Source organism: Canis aureus, chromosome 6 (genome assembly GCF_053574225.1).
Source record: "Canis aureus isolate CA01 chromosome 6, VMU_Caureus_v.1.0, whole genome shotgun sequence".
NCBI lineage: Eukaryota > Metazoa > Chordata > Mammalia > Carnivora > Canidae > Canis > Canis aureus.
Genome location: NC_135616.1, coordinates 57,947,309 through 57,969,816, shown reverse-complemented (window position 1 = coordinate 57,969,816; position 22,508 = coordinate 57,947,309). Strand labels below are relative to the sequence as shown.

The 22,508-nt window shown below is 41.0% G+C and overlaps 2 long non-coding RNA genes across 4 annotated transcripts in view; both read right to left on the bottom strand.

The window, feature by feature from the left end:
- The window catches only part of LOC144316187 (uncharacterized), a 118,532-nt gene extending 97,400 nt beyond the window's left edge, over positions 1-21,132 (bottom strand). For both annotated transcript variants that reach the window (XR_013382029.1, XR_013382031.1), the window contains exon 1: positions 20,626-21,132. This is a non-coding gene — a long non-coding RNA (uncharacterized LOC144316187). The remainder of the gene's footprint in view (positions 1-20,625) is intronic.
- Positions 21,133-21,145: 13 nt separating this feature from the next.
- LOC144316188 (uncharacterized) overlaps positions 21,146-22,508 on the bottom strand; it is a 64,661-nt gene continuing 63,298 nt past the window's right edge. For both annotated transcript variants that reach the window (XR_013382036.1, XR_013382037.1), the window contains exon 3: positions 21,146-22,464. This is a non-coding gene — a long non-coding RNA (uncharacterized LOC144316188). The remainder of the gene's footprint in view (positions 22,465-22,508) is intronic.

The window sequence follows — 22,508 nt, the reverse complement described above, 5'->3', positions numbered from 1 at the left end:
AGTTTAGGGTCCAATTCTGGATTCTCTATTCTGTTCCATTGATCTATGTGTCTGTTTTTGTTCCAGTACCACACTGTCTTGATGCCCCCAGCTATGGTTTTCTTTTTCAATATTCCCCTGGCTATCCGGGGTCTTTTCTGATGCCACAAAAATCTTAAGATGATTTCTGAACTCTCTGAAGAAAGTCCATGGTATTTTGATAGGGATTGCATTAAATGTGTAAATTTCCTTGGGTAGCATTGACATTTTCACAATATTAATTCTGCCAATTCATGAGCATGGAATATTTTTCCATCTCTTTGTGTCTTCCTCAATTTCTTTCAGAAGTGTTCTGTAGTTTTTAGGGTATAGATCCTTTATCTCTTTGATTTGGTTTATTCCTAGGTATCTTATGCTTTTGGGTGCAATTGTAAATGGGATTGACTCCTTAATTTCTCTTTCTTCAGTTTCATTGTTAGCGTATAGAAATGCCACTGATTTCTGGGCATTGATTTTGTATCCTGCCACATTGCTGAATTGCTGTATGAGTTCTGGCAATCTTGGGGTGGTGTCTTTTGGGTTTTCTATGTACAGTATCATGTCATCTGCAAAGAGGGAGAGTTTGACTTCTTCTTTGCCAATTTGAATGCCTTTTATTTCTTTTTGTTGCCTGGTTGTGAGGCTAGGACTTCTAGTACTATGTTGAATAGCAGTGGTGAGAGTGGACATCCCTGTCTTGTTCCTGATCTTAGGGGAAAGGCTCCCAGTGTTTCCCCATTGAGAATGATATTTGCTGTGGGCTTTTCGTAGATGGCTTTTAAGATGCTGAGGAATGTTCCCTCTATCTCTACACTCTGAAGAGTTTTGATCAGGAATGGATGCTGTATTTTGTCAAATGCTTTCTCTGCATCTATTGAGAGGATCATATGGTTCTTGTTTTTTCTCTTGCTGATATGATCAATCACATTGATTGCTTTACGAGTTTTGAACCAGCCTGCATCCTGGGGATAAATCCCACTTGGTCATGGTGAATAATCTTCTTAATGTATTGTTGGATCCTATTGGCTAGTATCTTGCTGAGAATTTTTGCATCCATGTTCATCAGGGATATAATTCTCCTTTTTGGTGGGGTCTTTGTCTGGTTTGGGGATTTCCCTGATTTCTGTAGCCCTCATAGGATCCTTTCTTTTTTACTCCCTAAAATACTTATGTGTGATCCTCTTGATCATAGCACTTGGAACTTATTCTCATTTATTATTATTTAACACAATAACTTACTTGACCCAAGGAGGCCTAAATGTACTTGGATGTAACTACTCACGGATCACAACTGGAGGGGCCTTTACCAGATAGAAAATGGTATTTGAAATTCTGCCACTAAACTAAAGAAAGAGTAAAAAATGATGGACATGATTCAGTTAGCCAACTTCTCACTTGGTGCAAGAATCCCCTCAGCATCAGCATCACTCTTGGTGGATGTTCATTCAGCCTTCACAGGAATTCTTACCATTACAGGAATTTCATTTCCTTTGCAGGAACTCATTCCCATATTGAACATCACCAAAGCTTTGTGGGATATTTTTGTTTGTTTTTAGAGAAAGAGAGAGCACAAACAGAGGGGAAGGGTGGAGGGAGAGACACAGAATCTCAAGCGGACTACCTGCTGAGCACAGAGCCCAAAGTTGGGCTCCATCTCAGGACCCTGAGAACAAGACCTGATCCAAAATCAAGAGTTGGATGTCCAATCAACTGAGTCACCCAGGTGCCACACAACAAAGTTTTTACAGAGAAAATAATTCCTCGAGTTTAAAGAATTAGTGAAGGTAATCTTCAGCAGAGATAATATGTTAAATATGCATTTATTATTAGCCACTTTTACCTAATTCTGCATGTTCAATAATGTTAAAAAAACTAAGATAATTAAAAGATAGCTAACTTATAAATACCAAGGAAACAGAAAGCACTCTAATAAAAGTTGTGATTGGACACCCTATAAAAGAGGCATTTATATGGCAAATACATACATGAGAAACCTATTAATCTAATAAGTAATCAAAGAAATGCTGTCACCCGTAAACTTGGACAACCAAGCATTTTAGAAATCAAAAATAGCCAGTATTGGGAGATTTGTGAAGTCCTCTTATTCACATCCTGGTGAGACTAGAAGTTGTCATCATCCTCTGGAAGACACTTTGTATACGTGCTATGACTCTCCATATCCTTTAGCCAGTAATTCTGCCTTTTGAAATTTATCCCAAGAAAATAACCAAGGAAGCAGATAAAAATTTATATACAGGGATATCCATCCAATATCCTTGTATCCCTGTGACATTTACCTCAGCTAAAAATTGGAAACAATCTAGATGTCTTCAAAAAAAAAAGAAAATAGATCATAGTACATCCCTGTGATAGAATGCTACCAATATAAAATACTGTTTTTGGAAATTATTTAATGATACAGAAAAAGGCCAAATCAGGGAAATACAAATCAAAAGCACAATGAGATACCACCTCACACCAGTGAGAATGGGGAAAATTAACAAGGCAGGAAACAACAAATGTTGGAGAGGATGTGGAGAAAGGGGAACCCTCCTGCACTGTTGGTGGGAATGTGAACTGGTGCAGCCACTCTGGAAAACTGTGTGGATGTTCCTCAAAGAGTTAAAAATAGATCTGCCCTATGACCCAGCAATTGCACTGCTGGGGATTTACCCCAAAGATACAGATGCAGTGAAACGCCGGGACACCTGCACCCCGATGTTTATAGCAGTAATGTCCACAATAGGCAAACTGTGGAAGGAGCCTTGGTGTCCATCGAAAGATGAATGGATAAAGAAGATGTGGTCTATGTATACAATGGAATATTACTCAGCCATTAGAAACGACAAATACCCACCATTTGCTTTGACAAGGATGGAACTGGAGGGTATTATGCTGAGTGAAATAAGTCAATCGTAGAAGGACAAACACTATATGGTCTCATTCATTTGGGGAATATAAAAATTAGTGGAAAGGAATAAAGGGGAAAGGAGAGAAAATGAGTGAAAAAATCAGTGAGAGAAACAGAATATGAGAGACTCCTAACTCTGGGAAACGAACAAGGGGTGATGGAAAGGGAGATGGGTGGGAGGTTGGGGTGACTGGGTGATGGGCACTGAGGAGGGCACTTGGCAGGATGAGCACTGGGTGTTATGCTGTATGTTGGCAAATTGATCTCCAATAAAAAAAAAAAAAAGGCCAGAATGCAATTTTAAGTGAAAAGGCAGGATTATATAATTGCAAATACAGTGGGATCCTATGTTTGTTTAAAAATATAAATAAGAATAATTAAAGTTAAAAATAGCTAATACCTCACCACCCTGAGATAACTACTGCATATGGGTAATGGGACCATGGATCGATTTATATTTTCTTCCTTTTTTTTTTTTTTTTGCATAGTCCTAATTTTCTATGGTAATTTCAACCACTTTTATTTATTATTATTATTATTTATTTATGATAGGCACACAGTGAGAGAGAGAGAGAGGCAGAGACATAGGCAGAGGGAGAAGCGGGCTCGGCTCCATGCACCGGGAGCCCGACGTGGGATTCGATCCCGGGTCTCCAGGATCGCGCCCTGGGCCAAAGGCAGGCGCTAAACCGCTGTGCCACCCAGGGATCCCCTCCACCACTTTTATAACAAAGAAAATATTTACATAATTTGTAATGTTTTCTAGTGAATTAATTCAGAAGAAACTTTTCATACTCCCAGTTAGCTAAGACCATACTGAGCGGATGACTGCATGAAGCACACTATGTCTAGCACCTGGGGTCTTGCCTGGGCAGCAGACTGGTGACAGCTAGGGAGGAACTTTGGAAACACCTGTCTTTCACCTTTGTATCTCCAGCACCTAATTATGGTATGCCACACAGGAACAGTTTCATAATCAACAGGGCCCAGTCCAAAATCAAGCTTTGGGAGCTCCTGTTGAAGAAATATTACAAATTTGAAGACAACAGCAGTAGCGCATTAAGCTACCTACCTAAGGGTAGGGTTCTGTTGCAACTGCATAGATCCCATGCCCATGGAGCTGCCCCTGGCCCCACATATTGTAGGTGCTCACTAAGTACTTGTTGAAGCAAGCAAAAAGAGGGATAGGTAGAAAGATCCCAAACAAGACTTCCCAATTGTGCCTACTCAGTAACTTTGAAATCATGGAAGGGTATGGGGTCATAGATAGAAGAGAGAGGTCATAGATAGAAGATAACACTCTTCCAGGATATTCCCAATCTATATTCAGACTCTATTGTCCTGTCGTTGTCATAAATAGACCTGTTTAATCTCATTCCACAGTCTCAGTGTTTGATGTGGACAGCACGATCACTCTATGTATAGAAGAAATAAATATTATTTCTTCTGTCTGTGCCAATAAAATATCTGGCTCTGGCTATTACATCCTCTGTCTCTGCTTTCCCCCTCAACCCACTTTTCCTCCTAGAACCCTGTAAGCTTGGCAACAGAACTCTCGCCACCCATCCTTTCCTTCCTGCACCCCCTCCGCGCCCATGCTCAGCGCTCCCTCCGCCTGTAATGCCAGCCAAGCCGACACTGAACACGAGAAGGTGTCTGCAGAGGATATGAATAACCCTCATCCTGATCTCCGCGGTCTTCCTGTGCAGGGCTGGCCAAAGTCCAGGAGAACTGGAGTTGCCAGCTCATGGAAGCCGTAGCAGCCTGAAAGGAGATGAGGCAGCCAGGGGTCGTCACTTATCAAAGAAAAATGAGACCATTTGTTATAATTTATTAGACTGGGGAAGCTGAGACTTTAAGGGGAAATCCATCCCTTGGATGGGGAGAATGCTAAAGTGGGATGTTTGCCCTCAGCTGCTGGGGCTACATCACACCCCTCTGACACCAAAGGAATATGAGAAGTCTGATACTCCCTTGCACACACCAGAAACCAAACTAAGTTAGCAAATGTCTAGCATCTGTCAGCAGCTTTGCTATGGTAATTGTAAATGACATCCCCTAAGTGTACAGAGTTTTTTGCTCCTTCTTAATCTCTGTTACATGTCACAACCATTTTGATCCTCAGAAGGACTCATGTTATAAGGTAGAACAGGCATGAAGATCCCACTGACAGCTTAGGAAACTGAGACACCAAGAGATTAAGAGGCCCTACACAAGGTCAGATTTTTAGCTAATAGTGGGCCCAGGACACAAGTCCTTGTTTCCTGAGTTTGGTCCCATGGTTCCTTCTACCCTGCTATGGCTGAGGATGAGCAGACGCACTTTTAATTAGGACCAGTCTAACAGAGGCGGGGTAGGTATGTGGGAATGATGGGGGGGTGGGGGATGCAGCAGACTCTTGCAAGAGTTTCTGGACATTTTATATTAATAAGTAAGATATAAATAATTTGCCATTTGTCTTGCAAGTTCGCAGCTACTCAGCTTTTAATTAATCACATAAAAGCAGGGAAGCTGAACAAAAAGTACAGTGACCAATTTCAAAGTCAGTTTGTAAGGAGAAGAGGTTGTTTTTTGTTTTGTTTTGTTTTTTGCTTAATTTGAATATTTCTGATGGCCTGGGGGCTCTTTTTAAACCAGATAGTAAGCCAGACCTCTAAAAGCTGGTTCAATTCAATCCAACAAGTGTCTCTGAGCACATTCTCTGCATGCCACTACCAGGAGGAAGCCTCACACTTGTCTCTGGGTGAACTCTGTTTCCTGTATCCCTGTCTTCCTCAGGCAGGTTCAGGGCTTCTTCATCCAGGGCCCCCACTCTACAAGCACAGGCCCCTTTGTAGCGGTTATTAGATTGGAATGTGTGTTTGTGGCTCTTTTCCCATTACACTTCGAGCTGTGGAAAGCAAGGTCCATACCCTAGTCATCCTCACATTTCAAAGCCTAGGAGATGATCTAGAACACAGTATGCCCTCAGTGAATCCATCTGACAGATGAGAAAATGTATACACCAGTTCCCTTAAAACCTCTTCAAGGTTTAGATCTCCCATTTATGAAATGGGTATAGGCACACCTGTTCTGAGTCCCAGTGCTGTGAAAAGATTAAATGTGTACTTGTTCACTGTCAGGCCCTCTCTCACACACATCCCAAGCACGCTATCAAATGTAGAAAACCTGAAGGTAAGAGCCCTGTGGCTTTTGTAAATGGCTGTGTCCCAGATACATGCACTCTTGCCTCAGTACTCAACTCACGTTGGTGAAAGGGAAAGGGGTGGCCCAGACAGGCACAGGACACTTGACTGTGGTCTCTGACTGTCAGAAAGCACACTGTACTGCTAAGATACTGTCTCTGTCCCTTTGTCAACCAGTCTCCTCTGACACCCATGACTCGGGGAGGATCACACTCACCTTCCTCTTTCTTAGAAGAGGACATTTTGTCTTTTTCAAACTTCCGGTAATGCCCTGGGGGTGTCGGGGGGGTTGGGGCAGACAGTCGCTAAGCTGGGCTTGAGAGATGAGAGAGAGAGAGAGAGAGAGAGAGGGAGAGAGACCCAGTGGGGCAGACAAAGAGCCTGAGCAGAGGCTGTGAGCCAGCCGGTGGGGCCTCTGCTGCCCCCTGGGAAGCTGGCGTGGGTACAGAGGTGCCTCTGAGGCACTCCTGGAGCCAAATAACCACCTAGGCGCAGGCGCTTCCGGAGGATTAATGAGGCACAGAAAGGAGTAACACCTCAGACCGTTAACCCTAACCAGCCATAAATCCTCAGGAATTGCACGGCAGAGTGGCTGCTCCTGCTATATTAAGGTGAAAATGCATTTTTAAAAAGCCTATGGATTTTCTTAATGGACAATAATATCACTGGTACCCAATAGGTCTTCCCACAAACTAGATACCTGAGCCTGGGGGCCTGGCCCTCTATTCAATTTGCAATGTTCCTTCTCCCCCCTTCCCTCTACCTGGTTTTTCTTGTGCCCTTTGCTCCTTAAATATTAAAAGACGCCATGTAAACAGAACACCCTGGAATGTGAGAAAAAGTCCAATCAGCTTGTGGAAGCCACAACCTGAGAGCAGGTACCAGCTCTGAAGGTGGGCTCTGTGGGCAGCCAGATGCGGAGAGAATCAAGGGCCAGGACCGCCAAAGTGCAGGAATCCTCAAGTGACTTCTTTGGCATTGAAATCCCCATTGAAGGGCGCCTGGGTGGCTCAGTGGCTGAGAGTCTGCCTTTGGCTTGGGTCGGGATCCCGGGGTCCTGGGATTGAGTCCCACATCAGCCACCCCTCATGGAGCATGCTTCTCCCTCTGCATATGTCTCTGCCTCTCTCTGTGTGTATCTCATGAATAAATAAATAAATTTTTTTTAAAAAAAAGAAAGAAAGAAAAAGAAATCCCCAATGAAAATGTAAATGTTATCTGGTGGAGGAGGCCTTTAAGCCATTTTTAGGACAGTAACAGCTTTGCTACAAATAAATCATCTAAAATAGCCAATCACTTATCAGAGCCATGGGCAATGGAACTCTACACAAGTGTTAATGAGGGAAGTGAGGAAAGTCAGGAATCACCGGGGCAAGAGGGTGGAAAAAGAGACAAAACTGGGCTTAGGGGGAGACTTCGGGTCCTTGGCCATTGGATACGGAAGGGCAGCAGTTGGAAAGTAAGTATCAATGACTTTACCAGACTGATAATTTGTTTTAGAACAAGCCCAGGTAGAGGATGACCAAAGACAAACAGAAGCCAGAGAGAAGGCAAAGCAAGTAGAAAAGAAATGAAGACCACGGGGCTCAGTAGGAGGCACAGAAGCATTATTTTTGGCAGCCATGGGATGTTGAAGACCCTGGGGCTCCAGCAAATATCAGGTCACCCTTTGCTAAAATCCATCACTACTCCATACCCCAATTTCTCTATGAAAAACAACTCTTCAAGTAGCTTGCCTCAGAAAGTCACTTTGGGGGATAAAGAGTTAATATCTGAAAATCTCAAGGAGACTTTGGAGAACAAAGTTCTATTCTAAGTGTGAGGGATTCCTATTATAAGACACTCTGTAGATTGACAGATCTAAATGGCCTCTACATCATACAACCATAATCCTCCTCAGTGTACAAAAGTCCAAAAATAAAGACCAGATGTCTTCAAGCTGCTGACGTTCGTTGAGCCGGTTCCACTCGCTCACAGTGATTGCTAAACCAAGCTTTCCCTGGACACAAAGCTGAGGATTTCCATCATTGTATTATTGGCTCTTTTCTTTTCTTTTCTTCTTTTCTTTTCTTTCTTTCCTTTTTTTTTTTTTTTTTGCCACAGTCTTCCTGTTCATGTATATGGGCACCCTCCTGGCCTCCTCAGGAGGTCTAAAACCTCCTAATGTACTGGGATGGAGGTCTGGGATGGAGTTTCCCACTCTTTAGAGAACGCATCTGCAGAAGCTCAGTGGAAACCGTTAAGTCCTTGTGCTTGCTCGGCAGCCTCTCCTGGCATCAAAGAGCTGCTTTCTCATTAGCAGTGGGTTAGAACAGTGAGGCCTCCACCAGCGACTTGCTCAAACTCTGGTTCCCCCAGAAAACCTTTGTGAAGATTCTGCCCCAGGCCAGCTCTTCCAATTACTCCCTCTACCCAACAAAGCCCCAGTGCTTTGTGTAGGCCAGCTGGGGGCAGTTCCTCATCTTCCATGCAGCCACTCACTCTCTTTCTCATAAGTTTTCAAACAGTGTGATGTGGTACGGAAAGCTTCTTGGTTCATATTCCCATGCCTTGCTTGTATATATTTGCCCCATTAGATCCTACGTTTCTCAGTCTTGAGAATTGTATTTTATAACTCCTTTATTCTCCCATTCCACTCTCACAGATGTCAGTACATTAAGAGGTTTTAGTGAAGAGTTTGTTGACAGGATAATTCTAAAAAGGGAGAAACAAAAGAAAAAGTGAATTGTGAGACCAAAGACAAATAAGTGTATGCTTGCATGTGTGTGTGTGAGAGAGAGAGAGAGGGAGGGAGGGGGAAGAGAATTCATTTATATATGGACTATTTATAGTCGTTGAAAGGCTCCCTCACATGGTGCCGCCTGCCTTGGTGCAGCAGAGGCTGGTTCTGAGCGGGGCATGTTCATGCATCTGCAGGTCCAGGTAAAGAGCTGACCCCAGGGTGGAGCAGGTCCCGGAGGGAAGGCAGGAAAACCTCCACACAGGGCATCTTTGTTCCACACCTACTGAGCTCCCCAGGAACCCAGGAATCCCCTACAGCATCTGTCCCTGGCTCTGGAGAGAGACTTCATGGCACATAAGAGAGTATGATGACAAATCTTGTTTAGAACTATTTATGTGAAACAGTATTTGGAAGTAACTTTATAAGTAAACATGAGCAGCTAAAAAGAAAAAAGGTACTATGATAGGCATGAAGTGCAGCAAAGAACAGCAAATATAAAGTCCTAGTGCTCTTAAAACACAACCTCCTTGGGATTTCCTGTGATGCGGTTTGCTAGGTCCATGGGCATCATGTTGCTTGTATGTTTGTAGGGTTTATTTCATAACTAAAAAGGGACAGCGTGTTTGGGTATGTCTCATGTGACGAAAGGTATGTGTGTCCTATAAGAATATTGACTTAGGCTCAGAGCACAAAAACCAGAAAGGAGTGCTTGGATATATTTTAGAACCCAATAGTTTTCTTCATGATGTGTGACTCTTTTATCTCAAACCTGGACAAAAACACAGTACCATTTATGTATGCTAATAAGGGCAGCTAAAACTTCATACTACTATGTGTACCTATATATAATGGTATATTACTCAGCCATAAAAAAAGAATGAAATCTTGCCATTTGCAACAACCTGGATGAATCTAGAGAGTATGATTCTAAGTCAGGCATAGAAAGATAACCACACTATATGATTTTACTCAAATGTGGAATTTAAGAAACAAAACAAATGAACAAAGAAAAAAAGGATAAACCAAAAAATAGACTCACTTAAACGGAACAAACTGATGGTCATCAGAGGGGAAGTGGGTGAGGGGAACGGGTGAAATAAGTGATGGGAATTAAGAGTACACTTGTCATGATGAGCACTGAGTAATGTATAGAATTGTTGGGTCACCATATTGTACCCCTGAAACTAATATAACACTGTATGTTAACTATACTGGAATTAAATTTTTTTTTAACTTGCATACCATTGAATATTTTAGAAAACCCCAAACTGCAGATTAAAAATAAATCAGATGCACTGGCTTCAAGCAAAAGATTTTAGACAATAAACAGACTGATTTTCAACAAATTGTTTGCTTTTAAAAAAAATTGTTTCCTATCTAATCTTAGTAGCAAAACATCAACTGCACATTGCTTTACTTTTCAATGCATGAAAATTATTTATAGATGGGGTCTAAAATCACTCTCCCTATTACATCAGGGTAGTTGGGAAAATACAGTATCTATTCCATGGCACTTAAAGGACAGTTAAGGGCACGCGGTACTTCTGGGTAGGATGAGACTAGGGTCAGATCCCTCTCCTCACTTAAGGCATCTTTTACATTTTAATGTGAATTATAATTTTATTTGGAACCTGAAGTATTTGGAGAGTTGAGTTATTATATGCCTACATTCACAGCATACTCTCATTAGCAGTACATGCAAGGCTTCTCTCTTATTATTCTGCTTTTATACCTGATCATTCACATTTCCCTCACTTTCTCTCTATGCCCCCCCTCACCCTAAAGGCACTCACATTTATGTGTTTGATTCAGATAGGTAGGAAGATACAGAGATACATATACATATATGTGTTTATGTATATAAATGTTATATATGGGTATGTACGTGGAGGGGTTATCTTTGAAAAGTCTATAGTGTATGGTGTGTATATGATTTCTTAGATGGTACTTTGCTGGAAGTTTCATTACATTTATTTTATTCTTGGCTTTCAAACCCCCATTCTCTGCCTCTAATGAATGCTCTAATGAATATCCTTGCATATGCCCCCCCCTTTCATTAGTGTACAGGAATTACTCTATGAGATCTACTGAGGCCTGAGGTTCCTGGGTCATAAGGTATACCCACAAACATCACTTTAGCTACATACTGCACAATTGTTCTCCAGAATGATTACACCAACATACATTTCACCAGTACTACATACGAGTTCTAATGTCTCCAGATCCCCACCAATACTGTCCATTTTTGCTACTCTGGGGATATAAAATAGTATTTCATTGTTATTTCAGTTTGCATATCCCTTATTTCCTAGTTTGAGCAAATTTTCATATACCTGTTAGCCATTCAGATTCCCTCCTTGTGTGAAATGCCTATTCCTATTTTTTGAATGTATTCCATTGAGTTCCCCAATCTACCTTGTTGAATTATAAGAATTCCTTTTCTTACCTAGATTTCAATCCCTTATTATTGTTTTTAATGCAAATATCTTCTCTATTAGCCTATTAACAATCTATTAACATGAACTATAGTGATTACATTGAAGAGAAATCCTCTAATTTAGTTGTAGTGAAATGCACCAACTGTTTTACCTTATGAATTGTGTTTTTGGTGGTCTGATTAGCAAGGGCCTCTTTCACTCCAAACCCACAAAGATACTCTTTCCCATTAGCTTTATATAGTTCCACTGGCATTTAGGTCTTTAATTCTTCTGGAAGACTAATCTTTAGTATCATATAGAAATCTGTCTTAATTTTTCTCCATACACTAACCTCATTTCCTTAACACCATATGTTAAACAAACCAATGGCATACATATCTGTGGTGCCACATCTACCATATACCACATTTCCAAATAAACATGGGTCTATTTTTAATTCTTTGTTCTATTACATGGATTTCTTTTCCTATTCTTTTTCTCATACTATATTGTTTTTACTACTATGATTTAATGTTTCCATATTTGGTAGAACAAATCCTCTTTACTCTTGTTCTCAAATTTGACTTACCAGTTGATGGGCATTTGTTAATCCAAACAAATTGCAGAATAAGCTCGAAGTCATTTCTGTTACCTTGAAAGGCTATGAAATTCTATTCCACTTCCTCCTCTGGGCCTATGGCATGAAACTAGTCCTTTATGGCATGTCCCTTTATAAAGCAATTAGCAGAACCCCGCCTGAAAGCAATTTAAGTCAATAATAATTATGTAGTAAATGTTCAAACAACATTATAAGGACTTTGTCTTTTCATCCATCTCTTTACTCTCTCTGAGTTGGCTTCCATATCAGACATTTCTCTAGTAGTAGGTCCCCAGCTGAAGCTTACTTTCCCAGCAACCCAAGCAGGGGGGGGAAAAAAGTGCTTTCTCTCTTAGAGCTTCATCAGTCTGGATGAGCTTCCATGCCCTTGTCTGAAACACACCTCATCCTCAAACAACTGATGTGACCAGAGTTTAGGAGGCTCTGCTTGGCCATACCTCTATCTTTTGCCTGCCCACCAGTGGATCCACGCCAACCCACATACATGGGCTAAGAGGGAAAGCCCATACATGGGCTTAGTTCCACAAAGAGAAACTGAAGTGCTATCAGAAGAAGGGAGAACAGATGCAAGGCAGACAAACCGTACAAAGGTTAACTATCCACTTGTGAAAATCCACTGCACTCACCTTCTCCTCCTACCAGAAGATAAATCCTTGAGGGTGGGCCTGTGGCCCTTCATCTTTGGGGCTATAGTATCTAGTCAAGTGCCTTTATATAGTGGACACTAAATAAATATTTATTGAATTTGAATGAGCGGGTGAGTGAACAAACGAACAAACATTGAATGAAGGAACAAATGAATGAATGAATGAAAGAATACTAGGAGTAACAATCAGGGCTAGGTTGCACGAGATTGCACTTAAAGTGGAGAGAATAGGAAACAACAGTGTCTGCATCAGATTCTGTTAAATTGGGATTTAACAAGCTAGGACATCAGTCTCAGAAATGGGTCATCATTCTTCTGTCATATGGATAGAAAACCTAAGAGTTAATTCTGCCAACCTTCACAATGACTTGACACCTCTTATAAGAAAAAGTTGGGCAGCCCGGGTGGGTCAGTGGTTTAGCACTGCCTTTAGCCCAGGGCGTGATCCTGGAGACCCGGATCAGGTCCCACATCGGGCTCCCTGCATGAAGCCTGCTTCTCCCTCTCCCTCTGTCTGTGTCTCTGTGCCTCTGTCTCTCATGAATAAATAAATAAAATCTTTAAATTAGAAAAAAAAAAGCCTAGAAAAAAAAAAGAAAGAAAGAAAAAGTCTAGGGTTGTGGTTTGGAGTTTTAGAGGCCGACAGACCTGATTCCCATCCTGACTCTGCCACTTACTATGAAATCTTGGCTCATTTAACCACTTTCAGCCACAGTTTCTTTTTCTGCACGATGGGGACTAATATGTACTTTTTAGAGTTATAATATTTTAAAAGATAATTATGTAAAGAACTCAACCCAGTGTGTGGCACTGGGCTATAAGAAAATTACTGCTTGTTGGTTTGTAACCTCAGGAGTTCCCCGAATAGGATACAAAACTGTCCCCAAACACAGAGGGTGACAGAAGAAAGAGGCAGACCATTCCAGACTAGTAGGTGGCAGTTTTAATAAGCAGGGGAACTTACGAGGTATTCAACCATGAAAAGCATCACCTTTTAAGATTTTTAAATCCTGGAGATCCCCAGACCCCAGCCCTATTGAATCAGACCTACTGATTTAGTCTTTGTTTTTTTTTTTTAAGAAGATTTTATTTATTTATTTGAGAAACAGAGAGCATGTGCACACAAGTGGGGTGAGGGGCAGAAGGAGATGGAAAAGCAGAATCCCCACTGCGTAGGGACCCTGACTCCCCAGGACCCTGAGATTATGACATGAGCCAAAGGCAGATGCTTAACTGAGTCACCCAGGTACCCCTAGACCTATTGATTCAGTCTTAAAGGATGAGGTCTGGGTCCACCATAATGACACTACTTCTTTGGCCTCCTTTCCTACGACTCACTTCCTTCCAACCAAATTGACCTTTTTGCTCTTTGCATTAGTTATCTCTTGCTGTATAACAAATTATCCTAAAATGTAGTGTCTTAGAACAAAAAATATCTACTTTTCCCCATTTTCTGTAGGTCAGATGCCCAGGCACAGCTTAGTTTGTATAGGGACTGACATATGATACTAACTCAATAATCATTTGTTGAATGGAACAATGTGTGGCACTGTTAGAATATTGTTTTTGTAAACCACTGATCTCATTTGGAAATTGTTTTACAGAAAAATAGGCAGCCACTCTCAACTACCTCTGCATCTAACAGCTGTATCTGTTCTCAAGTCCAGCTACTGCCCAGGGAAATTTTTACTGTAGTTTGTATGTAGCAAAAAGAACCATCTTAGCTCAGGTTCTCAGAAGCAGACTCTGAAATGAGGATTCACATCCAAGAAACTTATTAAGAAAGTGTTCTCAGGAGAAATTGGTAAGGAAGTAGGGTAAGTCACTTAAAACAGGTAATCAGTAGTAATCAAGCAAGAGCAAGACCAAGAAAAGTCCAAGCCTCAGTTCTAGTCCCACAGAGAGATCAGGAGCACAAATTACAACAACAGAGACTGCCCTTCTCAAGACCAGAAATCTGGGCTTTCATACTCCAATAAATCCACCACTGGCTAAGTGTAGTTCAGGCTAAGCAGTTCTAGAAAGCCAAGGACAGTCCTCTGGTGGAGATGGAGTCATTAGAAGCAAAGCACATAGGCCACAATGAACCAGCAGAAGGGACCTGAGCTCTGGAAGGAATGCTGTCATGTCTACCAGAAGTGCTATAAGAAATAGCTTCTGGCTCCTCTGAATCCAGCTATGAGTTCAATTTAGGGCAAGACAGAATTGTTGTCTAATAACATCTAATCCTTAACAAACAAACAAAAGCAAAACAAAAAAAAACAAAACCAACCAACCAAAAAAAATCCATGAGGTAGCTATAACTGCTATTCCTACTTTAACCAAAGTTTAAAGAAATTAGGGGATTTGCCAAGATCATATCATATAGCAATTAAATATCTGAGCCAGGATTCAAACTCTGGTTTATACATCTCGAAATCCATGCTTCTGATTGCTATTTTATAATTGAAAATATATTTGTTCCTCTAATTTCACTACCATGATAGAGAAGACACAAAGGTTAAATAGTTATCTATGGACAGAAACGGGAATGGTTGCCCAAGTGTTCTGACTCCCTTGGTGTCTCTAGCATTGTAGACAGTCAGTAAATATTGATTTAGAAGTAAGTATAACAGGACAATCTAGGTGGCTCAGTCAGTTAAGTGTTTAATCTGATCTCAGCTCAGATCTTGATCGAAAGTCATAAGTCCAAGCCCTGTGTCAGGCTCCACACTGAGTGGGGAGCCTTTTTTAAAAAGGAAAAAAAAAGGAATTATAACACAGGGACATGTTCCATACAACAATCCTAGGTTGGACACACACAAATCAAAGTCCATCCCAAGACCTTGTAAAAGTGGCAACAATATAGATTTTATGTACATTCTGGAGTGGTCCAAAGAGATGTTTGCCATGCTGGAAGAACTCCTTATTGTTCAGTGTAGGTGTGGAAAAAACTAACACTAAAGTTTTTTAGTCTCATTTCTTCTATTAGGCAAATTCGAGTGAATTTGCAGTGGCAATTCCAGGGAAAGTGTTCTGGATTTCAAGAAAGAATGAGAATTTGGTTTTACCAGTAGTGATGACAGAAATGATATATGGAGATCACCAAATTCAGGCAAAAAGCCTCTTGCTGCAGGGAACAGATGCTGTTACCTGGGTTCACGTGATGCTGTGTTGGGCAAACACTTGCCTTTGACACGTGGTCTTTTCCGTTGGGTCATTGGGTCACTGGAGCATACATGCCTAAAGTGCTCTGATTATACACAGGCAAAAGGTCTATAAACCAGAGATGGTGTGAGGTGATGATACCAATCAACAGGGATTTCAAAAACCTTTGGTTTTAGGATTTAGTTGGTTTGTTTGTTCATTTTGATAGATTTGCAGGGAATTGACCTCCCAATTCCATTCTTTCTTGCAACCAATAATAATACCTTTCCTAGGTGCCTTTTAAGGTTGGACTTTAACAATGTCATCACATAACAGAATGAAACTAACCCAGCTCCATGATTCCTTTCGTGTTTTACGAAAGGACGTATGCAGAAAAGTGCAAATACCACTCAATAAACTGAACATGTTAAATCACCACCCTAGGAGCCCCCCCTTCACATTCTCCTCAGCTTACCACACACCCCCTAAGAATAGAAACTCTCTTGACTTCTAACACCATTGATTAGTTTAGCTTGGTTTTGTACTTTACAAAACTGAAATCACACAGTGTGTGTTCTTTTGTACTTGGCTTCTTTTACTCAACAGTATTTGTTGAGATTTACCCATGTTTTTGCATTTAGTTGTAGATCATTTATTCCAATTGCTATATATAATTCCATTGTGTAAAAATGTCATAATTTATTCTTTCCATTGTCAATGGACATTTGTGTAGCTTCCAGGATTTGGCTATTATGAATAACACTGCTATGAACATTCTTCTACTGGGTATCTTGTATATCTTTCTGCTGGGTACATACCTGGAAGTACAACTTCTGGGCCATAGTGTGGGCACATGTTCAGCCTCAGTAAACACCACCAAACACTTCTCCAAAAGAGTATCTTCACTTGTGACTTTCTCCTGTGTATTTTTTTACCTGGGATTTCCACCTTCCAACACTGGCCTCATTAACATGGAACTGGACTAGAACTAACCACTTAGAGATGACAAAACTGCAGCCTACCCCCACCGAGGATACATACCCTTAAAGGATATGAATTCCCTGATATTCTCAAAAGTACTTTAAGCCCTATAGATGCTCTGAAAACAGGATCTTCCTCAGGGAGAATTTTTTTAAAAAGGCAATTTGTTTTTTTGTTTTTTTTTTTTTAATTTTTATTTATTTATGATAGTCACAGAGAGAGAGAGAGAGAGAGGCAGAGACACAGGCAGAGGAAGAAGCAGGCTCCATGCACCAGGAGCCCGATGTGGGATTCGATCCCGGGTCTCCAGGATCGCGCCCTGGGCCAAAGGCAGGCGCCAAACCGCTGCGCCACCCAGGGATCCCTTAAAAAGGCAATTTGGAGGCAATTCTATGCTGTTGGTGATATAGATTCCCATGACAAAAGAGTTTCTTGCTTTTGTAGGTGGTGGGGGTCAAGAAATAGTTTCATAAAGCCCAAAGAAATTACAAAGAAGCCTTTGCAAAAGAGATGGAGGCTGGATCAGAGTGCTTCCGCTCTCCACACACACCACAGCAAAAGTCCCAGGAGGTCCACTGGAACAGAGATTGGCTGGAACCCTTTACAATCCCAATGAGCAGCCATTCTAATGATCTCCGAAGTGGAGTGTAAATCACAGCTGTGTGGAGCTTTGAAAATCTATCTTTTGTTGCTAATCTGTCTGTTCTGAAAGGGTGGGTGGAGGATGCACTGAAGGCATGCAACACTCTACAAATCGGCAAACAAGTTCCAGACAATGGTTCCTGCCCTTGCCAAAGTTGTGGTTCAGTTTTTTAATAAGCTCATTGGGATTTATTCCTGTTACTGTACTTTACTCATTAGCTCCTTGAAGTTACTGCTGGGTACCTCAGGGTGGAGACCCCAGACCTCAGCATTCTTCTGAAGGTCTCACCACCACAGAAGGGAGGGGGGAGGCTAGGGGAGCTCACATATGGCCTCAGCAAGGTGCCGCCTGCATGGTTCTCCTTCCCAGAAAAGAGAGGCAGAGCACTGAGGTGGGAACCAGCATGCACACATAGGACCCAACAAGGAAGGCTTCTAGAGGAGTCTAGACAAGAGCTCCACAGTGTATGGAGTTCCAGGGCTGTAGGAAGTCCTGGCCTTTAGATTAAGCCATTCCCAAACCCCTTTCCTTACAACTTTGATTGGCTTTCCTATGGACAAGGGGTAAAAAGGCATCAAGAAAACACCCTTAGACTGATCAAAGTTGCAAAGTTATAAGGGTATCATTATTTCCTTTCACATTAAGCTGTAAAAAGCCCACCTACTAGAGGACTTTCGATCTAGCTCCATGCTTCTAGTTTTTCTAAATTCCATCATGGTAGTATATTTGTGAGTTTTCTTCTTCAAAGAGGTTTACTCAAAGAGAGAGGGAAGAAGAGAAATAACAAGTTTTTTATTTTTATAAAATAATAATACCAAATTGGAGCTTTATAAGAATATGCTACACTTAACACTTGCTGATCTCCACCCTTTACCATAAGGACATTCTATTATGCTTATTATACTATTATTACATTATGCTAATTGAATTAGCCCCTTCCCTGGCTCCTCACTGCCTTCCGAAAACAATTTAAACTACTTGTCCTCTCTGTCAAGGCCCTTTGTCAACTCAGTTTCTGGCAGCATTTCCCTTCTTATTCCAACCTCCTCTCCTATAGAATTCCTACATCTGAACTAGGTATATTTTTGTTTTGTCTCTTCTGCTCTATTCATTTTACTCTACTATCTTGGCTTGTAGGAAAACCAAATTATTCCCTAAGTGCCACCTTCCTGTGTCCTTGTACTTCCCATCCTTTCCCATGACTTCCACCTTCCAGAACATCTACCCTATTTCCCTTTCTGGTGGCCACTCATCATGGAAGGAGAATGGAAAGGTTTCCTTAAAACTCTGATGTTGCAGAAACATATGTTGTGTACACCAAACAGAACCTGAAAGAACTAGTCATAATTCTATAGCACAGCCTTCCTCAAAGACTTGTCTAACTTGTGTTCTAATTTTTCCATACATTGTGCCTGAAAGTTATGGGGATCATGCATGATTAGCCATATATGGGAATGGAGAGAGGAACAGTTCAGGTAATTTGACCAACTAGGCAACAGGGACATTGGAGATCATCTTACTGATACTTCTGCACTGAACTCTTTATTTTTGGTAAAGGTAAGCTGATGCATTTTTATGTATACTCACACTTACACAGCTATAAGGTATACATTGTACTATATATATATATATACACACACACACACACACACACACATATATGGTATACATACATACATTGTAATATACTGTTTACAATGTACTTTCAGAAAAACCTTAGCATGTGATACTCAGAAAAGCCCTGTGATTCAATGGAAAAACAATAATAGGTTTGTTTTACAGAGAAAAAGATTTAGACAGTGAGTTAAGTGGGTTGCCATGGGTTTCTAGCTCCTCTTTGGTATTTTTCCATTATATTATATTCTCATAAAATTTGAGGAACATGAAAAGGCCTTCCTACACAAGAACAGTGCTTTGATAAGTTTTCCATAACAACTGACATTATACCATTATAGATGTGCTCATTCCTTTAAAGTATTACATCTCCAGATATAAAACATAAAGCTATAATCTTGAGAATTAGTTCTAGCATCGCTCACTGTTGCCTCTGATAGCTGCAAACAAAGAAATGAAAGATTCAGGTATAAGCTGCCTGAGGTACTAATTAGATGCCTGCTGAAAAACTAGTGGGGAAAAATGTCCAAAAGAATAAGGTGTCTGTGTTGTCTTCATGGCTTGCTAGTTTGAAATCTTAAGCAAATTACCTTTGAACTTAAGTTTTCCCATCAGTACAAAAGAGATAGTAATAATACCGAGATGAAATAAAGCAATGTAAGCTGGTGCACTGAAAACTGTGAGTTTTCAAAAATGTTAGTTCTCATCACCATGATGAGTTAAACTGTCATGGTCTCCTTGAAAAACCGAGCCTTTATAATTAAGATGATCTATGGGATTAAAAAGGTCACCCTGGAAACAAAATTAAAGAAGTTACAAGGGATCCATCTTTTGGATAACAAGTTAAATCTGTGAACCACAGAGCTTTTTATTATTCCACAACTGGAACAAAGTATGTTCCAAGGACTGAGGTCAGGACAGAAACAGACCTGGGAAGTTCAAAGCTGCCCTATGATATCAGTTCTAGAACTAAGCATCAGAGCAGAGCTACTTAAAAAGCTTTCAGAGGTCTCCAAGCAACCCGGAGGAATGGCAAAGCAAATCTGGCAAAGGCACAACCAAGATAATTTTTGACATAATCATTCATCCTCTTACTCATTCATTTTTTTTCATTTGTAAACTTAACAAATATTTATTGAAAGCCAACAATGAGCTAAAACTTGGTAAGCTTGGGGGCTTTATAAGGGAGCAAAAAGACTGGGTTCTTCCCTCAGAGAGCCCACTGTCTAGTTTCCATGAATATGCAAAATACCTATCCCAATAAAACAGCCCTTGAGTACTTACTCAAGGCTTCTCACAGCCCTTTCTGACACCTTAAAGCAATGAAAACATTCGTTGAAATCTTCCAACTATATGATTCCATTTCCTTTGCATCAATTGCCCTTGTCCTGCCCCCATACTCAATACTCCCTTGACTTGTTTTCAGGTACAAGACTCCTTTCTTGTCACATCTGTGACTGGGGATTATTTCCTAGTCAGTGGAAAATCCTTCCCGACTTCAAATGAATACATGCATCATTCTACCTGTCTAACCTTACCTCACCCACCCCCACCCCATATTCCAGCTAAATTGGATTTTTTAGTTCCTCAAACACACCATTCTCATTCTTGCCTCATGTAATCTGTACCCCCTACACATGCTATCTAAAAAGCCCTCTCCAAGACCATTCTCCTGTACTTACACACACACACACACACACACACACATGAACTACCCTCAAACCATGGCCAAGTCCTACTCACCTTTCAGGCCTCAGTGTAAACATCACTTCCACAAAGAGATCATCCTGACCCCCATGGCTGAGGTTAGCTCTTCTGTTATGCATCTCCCATATTCTCCCCATGGGTCCATGGGCCATGTATTTCATGACGCTCTTCACACTCACACTCACTTGTTTACTATTTCTCTTAAGTTCCATTAGGGAATAAAGTATATACCCCAGCACCCAGCACAGTGCTAGGCAGACAGTTAGCTAATAAACATCTGTATATAATTAAATGAATCTCAACTACCCCTGCACCACAGTGAACCTTAAATATGTTCGCTCAGTCATCTGAGTTGGTCTTAAATGTTCTTCCTACTTAAGAGAGTTCATTCCTTCACACTGTAGTATTCTCCAAGTGTAGCCTTTTTATTTTCTCCTGGTGTGATTTTCTCTCCCATGTATATCCATGACTCCATATAAATATTAAAAGCATTCTGTAGGTTGTCTTTTAGTTTTGTTGACAGTTTCTCTTGCTGTGCAGAAGCTTTTTTTTTTTTTTTTAATTTTTTTTTTTTATTTATTTATGATAGTCACAGAGAGAGAGAGGCAGAGACATAGGCAGAGGGAGAAGCAGGCTCCATGCACCGGGAGCCTGATATGGGATTCGATTCCGGGTCTCCCGGATCGCGCCCTGGGCCAAAGGCAGGCGCCAAACCGCTGCGCCACCCAGGGATCCCTGTGCAGAAGCTTTTTAAGTCCCAATAGTTCATTTGTGCTTTTGTTTCCCTTGCCTTCATAGATGTATCTTGCAAGAAGTTGCTGTGGCCAAGTTCAAAAAGGGTGTTGCCTGTGTTCTCCTCCAGGACTTTGATGGATTCTTGTCCCACATTTAGATCTTTCATCCATTTTGAGTTTATCTTTTTGTATGGTGTAAGAGAGTGGTCTAGTTTCATTCTTCTACATGTGGCTCTCCAATTTTCCCAGCACCATTTATTAAAGAAACTGTCCTTTTTCCAATGGATAGTCTTTCTTGCTTTGTCGAATATTAGGTGACCATAGTGTTGAGGGCCCATTTCTGGGTTCTCTATTCTGTTCCATTGATCTATGTGTCTGTTTTTGTGCCAGTACCACACTGTTTTGATGACCACAGCTTTGTAGTACAACTTGAAATCCGGCATTGTGATGCCCCCAGCTCTGGTTTTCTTTTTCAATATTCCCCTGGCTATTCAGGGTCTTTTCTGATTCCACACAAATCTTAAGATGATTTGTTCCAACTCTCTGAAGAAAGTCTATGGTATTTTTTTAAGATTTATTTATTTATTCGTGAGAGACACAGAGAGAGAAAGAGAGGCAGAGGCACAGACAGAAGGATAAGCAGGCTCCATGCAGAGAGCCCAATGTGGGACTCGATCCTGGGACTCCAGGATCACGCCCGGGGCTGAAGGCGGCATTAAACTGCTGAGCCACCCAGGCTGCCCCCATGGTATTTTGATAGGGATTGCATTGAACGGGTAAATTGCCCTGGGTAGCATAGACATTTTCACAATATTAATTCTTCCAATTCATGAGCATGGAATATTTTTCCATCTCTTTGTGTCTTCCTCAATTTCTTTCAGAAGTGTTCTGTAGTTTTTAGGGTATAGATCCTTTATCTCTTTGATTTGGTTTATTCCTAGGTATCTTATGCTTTTGGGTGCAATTGTAAATGGGATTGACTCCTTAATTTCTCTTTCTTCAGTTTCATTGTTAGCGTATAGAAATGCCACTGATTTCTAGGCATTGATTTTGTATCCTGCCACATTGCTGAATTGCTGTATGAGTTCTGGCAATCTTGGGGTGGTGTCTTTTGGGTTTTCTATGTACAGTATCATGTCATCTGCAAAGAGGGAGAAAAGCATGATCAAATGTTCCATACTTGGA